Raw genomic sequence first — 6443 nt, 5'->3', positions numbered from 1 at the left:
AACAAATCTCAGATAGTCCCCCATTGCAGCTTTCTTACTGGAATGTTGTAGAACTGATGAGGTGTTTACTCTGGGGAGGCAGCCAATCAGGAGTGAGCTTCCCGATAATGATCAATCTTACTGAATAACAAATAAGAAAACGAAAGAATAAGCGAGTTTTGCGAGTGTTTCCCAAAAACCCTCATTATTCTAGATTCAACAAAAGAGAGAGATATCATAGGTGGTTAGGGCAGAGCTCAGTGAGCTTATATGGTGTTTCTTTTGCGATTATTGACAGCCACCAAAACCCCCTACACTATATTTATGTACATTAAATCACAAAACACCTGGCACAATAGATTTATATTAAACTTACATTACAGTGTTATTTTAAATAAGTATAAAAAGTTTAATCAATAACTTTTAAAGAAGATAAACATTAAATCTTTTCTTAGCATGTTATTTTAAAATAACATTTTAAATGTTATTTTAAATGTTATTTTAAAATGTTATGTGGCACACAGGAGGATCGGACATGTGGGATGTAACGAAATTGGTACAAATGTGCTGTTTTAAATTAGAATGTAAAATTGAGTGGAAATTATACATTTAGAAAAGTGAAAAATTTTATGTTTACTTAATATTTGCTGTCATCAAAAACTACTGTTTGTCTGTATGAAAGGTGAGGACCGCTTAGCAGTCAACCATTACGAAGGTCACACCCATAATTACAGAGCTGGTTCTGACCAGTTCTTTTTGGTTGTACACGGAGAAGATAGTAACTGTGAACCTTTGTGGCTCAGACGGGTCAACGCAATACAAAAGCCACAACACAAATGTGGTGGGGCTCGATGGTGAGCGCTTGGTGACCAGGCCTGCATCCATGGGGCCTGGTCGGGCAAAGCCCGAAGAAGGCACGTGGGTCCCCCTCCAATGGGCTCACCACCTGTAGGAGGGGCCAAAGGGGTCGGGTGCAGTGTGAGTTGGGTGGTGGCCGAAGGCAGGGACCGTGGCGGTCCAATCCTGGGCTGCAGAAGCTAGCTCTAGGGACATGGAATGTGACCTCCCTGGTGGGGAAGGAGCCCGAGCTGGTGTGCAAGGTTGTGAGGTTCTGAGTAGAAATAGTCAGGCACACCTTGATGCATGGCTTGGACTCTGTAACCAGTGTCCTTGAAGGGGTTTGGGCCCTTTGTGGTAGAAAATTCAATGATAATGCAAATACACTTGTAATTTCAATCAGTAATTATTGAAGAAATTCACAATGACACTGTTGATTTAATTACAATGATTATAATGATGAACTGCTGCTTTGGAATAGTTATTATTCTAAACATGTAATGCAATAATGCAAGCTTGCTGAAGTAATAGGGTGTCATTTTTCAAATTAGAATCATTTTATGCGGATCTAACATATGACAACTTAATCTGCAAAAGGACCAGATAATGGTGCAGACATGATCCAAGAAGTTAGAACTATTACAGAAACCAATATTGGGAATTTCTGTGCTGATGTCATAGATAAAGGATAAGTGAATATAGGGAATATGGGAGAAGTAAGATGGAGAAAGTAACTGAAAACAGCTTGTTGAGATAAGGTAGTGACAGGGATGGATTACGGACCGGGCCAGCGGGGCCGCTGCCCAAGGGCCCTTGGGGTGCAAATTGCAACGCTTATCAACAATGTATTTTCGTTTGTCTATTTTAGAGAGCCTACATTCTTTGATCCTCTGCCTACAAGGGCCCCTGACCCTATAGGGAGGGCGTTTGGCTGCCAAGGGCCCTTGAATTGTGGTGGTTGTGGTGGTGGTGCTGGTGGTGGGGGGGCCTCACGAACGTTTTGCCCAGGGGCCCACAAAACCCATAATCCATCCCTGGATAGTGAAACCATGAGAACAGTCGCCTGGCAGACCGAAGTGTATAGTGAGGGTCTGCTGGGAACGTCTGGCGGAATCATCTGTCAGAAGGAGCTGCAACTCCTACCTCCACCAGAACTTCTCCCATGTCCCGGGGGAGATGGGGGTCATGGATTCCGAATGAGCCATGTTTCATGTGTCCATTGTGGAGGTGGCTGACCAGAGCTGTGCCCGTAAAGTGGTTGGGGCCTGTCACGGTGGCAATCCCCGAACTCACTGGTGGACAGCGGTGGCGAGGGATGCCGTCAAGCTGAAGGAGGAGTCCTATGGGACCTTTTTAGCCTGTGGGACTCCAGAGGCAGCTGATGAGTACCGGCAGGCCAGGTGGAACACGGCTTCAGCGGTCGCTGAGGCAAAAACTGTCGGAGGAGTTTGGCGAGGCCATGGAGAATGCCTTACAGGTGGCTTTGAAGAGAATCTGGTCCACCATCCGGCGGCTCAGGGCGGGAAAGCGGCGCAGCATCAAAACCGTTTATAGAGGGGATGGGGCGCTACTGATCTCAACTCGGGACATTGTGTGTCGGTGAAAGGAATGCTTTGAAGACCTCCTCAATCCAACCAACAGGCCTTCCAATGAGGAATCAGAGTCTGGGGTCTTGGGGGTGGACTCCCCTATCTATAGGACGGAGGTCGCTGAGGTGGTTAAAAAGCTCCTTGGTGGCCGGATCCCGGGGGTGGATGAGATCTGCCCGGAGTTCCTCAAGGCTCTGGATGTTGCAGGGCTGTCCTGGTTGACATGCATATGCAGCATCGTGTGGACATAGAGAGCAATGCCTCTGGATTAGCAGACCGGGGTGGTGGTCCCCCTCTTCAAGAAAGGGGACCGGAGGGTGTGTTCCAACTACAGGGGGATCACACTCCTCAGCCTCTCTGGTAAGATTTATTCAGGGGTCCTGGAGAGGAGGATCCATCAGATTGTCGAACCTCGGATTCAGGAGGAGCAGTGTGGTTGCTGCTCTGGCCGTGGAACAGTGGACCAGCTCTATACTCTCCGCTGGGTTTTGGATTGGATTGGATTGGATTGGAAAAGCCCTTTATTGCTGATGCAATATACCATGGCACCAGTCACAAGTACCGGTGAAGAGCAGGCCATCAACCGACCTTACACAGACATCACAGTAGGGGGAAGACCGGCCGGGAGACAGGGGAAGTGAGAAGAATAGAAACAGGATAACGTGGTGGGAGAGGAGGAGAATAAAAAAACACCCCCCAGATTGCACTCCAGTAGGGAGTACATTGTGGGAACCGAAAAAAACACCTCAGCAACATAAGCACATGGGCACTACACCTTACATAAAAATGACACGACTTGCAACGGGTAGGGGAAAGGGGGTGTGGAGGTGACCCAGCAGAGACAGACAGCCATCCGGTCCTGCTGCCATAGAGGCGCTGGTCACAGACCCGCCTGTTCACGCTGGGGGTATGAAGCGGCGAAGGCGTGGGATGGGGGGAGGGTAAGTCCTTGGGATTGGGGGAGAGGAATGCAAGAGAGTCTCACTGCCTTGTTCTTCTGGGGGAGTTGTTAGTTCCAGCAGCAGCCTTGGCCAAGGCCAGTGCTGATATGGGGGAGCCAAATACTTGATAGAATAAGGTTGTTTGGGTTTCCATGCGAGGAGCTGAAATTTCCAGCTCCTCTAATGTCCACGCTGATCTCCGCCATCCAATAATTTTTGCAAAGCTGTTAGCTTCTCCATGATGTTATCCAGTTTGCGATCCATTTGCACAGTCTGCACAGTCTGAGTGCTAACAGCTCTGCCCACTCCATCAATCATTCCGGCCAGCCTAGTGGGGCTTTGAGAGGCTGTCACCGTTTTCTTCAATCTTTGATAAACCAGGGCAATGCCTAAGCCAATCAGCATAATACCTGTAATCATGGTTCCGAATAGGTAGATGTCTTCAATGTCCTCCACGGAAAGAGCTGCCAGGCACACGACCCTCCACCGCTCCCATCCGTCCATCGTGTAGCCAGCTGCGTACGTTCCTGCAGGACAGTCAGGTTCCCCCGACCCTAGGCTTCTCGTCGAGAAGATGGTGTCAATTGCGTTGAGAGACCAGCTGATCAAATCCATAATTTTTCGTGGTTTGGAGAGCAGGGCTGAGAGAGTCTCTTCACAGACACAGTATAAGACAGTAGACTAGACGAGACGAAAGGAGCGAAGCAGGGAAGATAAGGGGAGGGAGAGGGTAAGAAGTGCGACCGCCTCCGTTGAGAGCCAAACGAGAATCGAGAATTTTGGAGGGCTCATGGCAGTTTGCCCAACCAGGCTACTTCTGTTTTGTGGACTTGGAGAAGGCATTCAACCGTGTCCCTCGGGGAGTCCTGTGGGGAGTGCTCCGGGAGTATGGGGTACCAGGCTTCCTTGTAAGGGCTGTTTGGTCCCTGTATGACCGGTATCAGAGCTTGGTCCGCATTGTTGGCAGTAAGTCGGACTCATTTCCAGTGAGGGTTGGACTCAGGGCTGCCCTTCTGATTCTGTTCAAAACTTTTATGGACAGAATTTCTAGGCGCAGCCAGGGCGTTGAGGGTGTCCAGTTCGGTGACCTCAGGATTAGGTCTCTACTTTTTGCAGATGATGTGCTTCTGACCATGACCTTTGGCTCTCAATGGAGCAGTTCGCAGCCGAGTTTTCCTGCTTAGACTGCTGCCCCCGTAACCTGACCCGGAAAAGTGGTAGGAGATACATGCAATGATCAGACAAGGTCCACACAAGACACAGGCAAACACATGCTTGACAATAAGGAAATGCAACCATTAACAACATCAGTACAACAAGGGCTATTTACAATAGCATGTGGGGTTATGTTGGGACATTTATATTCTGCCGGTGCTGCAATATTTAGACCTTATTATTAAATCTGGCAGGCAGATCGATATTTCATTTTTTTATAGAATAAAGAGACATGATATAATGTTGCATAATTTACGTGAAATATATGTGTTTTACTGCAAGTTAATGTTTTTACGTAAAATATCTTCTTTTCAGCAAATACAGTCCATAAAGTACTATTTTACGCTATTTTACAATGTTTTCTCTCCGTTTTGTCTGTATAAGTTTATTCTCGCTTGCTGTTGTCTGCTGTCATTTTAAGGATTGTGCAGTAATACTAAAAACTGCTAAAAACTGAACTTTGCTGTCTGACTCATGATTTCTTTGCCACTGAAATGCTATAATATTTGATTTATTCGACCTGCAACATATTTATACTTTACTATTATATCTGGCCAGCAGATCGATCTTTTGTTTTTCTCAGAATATAAAAACAATGTAACCTGATTCCGCCAGAAAGCTGACAAGTTGTTTCACAAGTTTCTGACCCAGGGGCGTTTTTTCGGTAGAAGCGTGTGGAACTAACACTAACTAACCCTAACCCTAACTAACCCTAACCCTAACCAACCCTAACCCTAACTAACCCTAACCCTAGCGCTGGACTGGGAGAAAGTCCGGCACCAGCATTGGCATCGCGTTGGTGGAAACAAGGCTAATGTGAACACAGACCAGTGGGGGAGTGGGGAGGGGGGCCAGTTGTACTAGAGCACGATACAAAGCAACCAGGCTAAGTGTGAATACATGCTAATAGTGCTTTTCTACCACCAAGAATTCAGACGTTCCATAAACTGACGGTTTTCCACTGTTGCTTATGCTCGCTGTAGCCACGCTGTACTTTGCACTGACATGATGTTGTTTACTGAAAGTGAAACTAAACTGAGCTGGCTGTGTTAGCACCATCTGATTGGTCAAAATGCACTGATACCAATTATATGTATTAATATGCATGAATTATCTGAAGGGAAAATGGGCATATTCTATATATATTATACATTATTATTAGTAGTATTACACATAGCTGTAGCACCCTGGGAGTAGGATGGCGATAAGGAAGTAGACTGGTAACCCATTTCCCATTGTGTTCTACATTACTGGGAGCAGCAGTGTTCCCAGTAATACCAAATAAAAGCTATCTGCATGTCCCCAGTATCTGCCCACTATGTGAAAACTAAATAACTAAAGCATCCTAAGTTCCTTGTACTTGTGCAACAGGAGCAACTTAAGCATGTGGAGCCTTTCATCACAATACTGAGCCCACAAGATGGCTCCCTGTGGGCATCTAGGGCTGAGCCTGGCTGGCTGATGTTGCTGCTCCAGGTTCTCACCCCCAGACCACCTCAGGTAGCCATATTCTGGGCAGGGTCCATGGCTCTTCTGGGCACGTTTCCCTGGGGATGTTTGCTGGACCATAGTTTGTCTGGCCTCTACCCACAGACCTGTTCACCAAAGAAGCCCCTACCAGATGCACCAGCTACAAGTGGCACTGATGGCTCTGTGGATCGTTAGGCCCTGCAGACCCCTGCCCCAGGCGGACGTCATGATGTGGAGGGACGACAAGTATTATTCTTCATAGGTCATGTAATACTGCTTTTTTATTTCAGATTTTTCTGCAGAAATATTGTGAATCTCTTAGTCGGCATTGACAGTCATTCTGATGTGTTCAGAAAACAAATTTCATATTTAATTCCTCACTGGATTTCAGGAAAATACGACATAACTGAAA

The sequence above is a fragment of the Brienomyrus brachyistius genome, chromosome 5 (assembly GCF_023856365.1).
Source record: "Brienomyrus brachyistius isolate T26 chromosome 5, BBRACH_0.4, whole genome shotgun sequence".
NCBI lineage: Eukaryota > Metazoa > Chordata > Actinopteri > Osteoglossiformes > Mormyridae > Brienomyrus > Brienomyrus brachyistius.
This window is presented reverse-complemented; position numbering follows the sequence as displayed.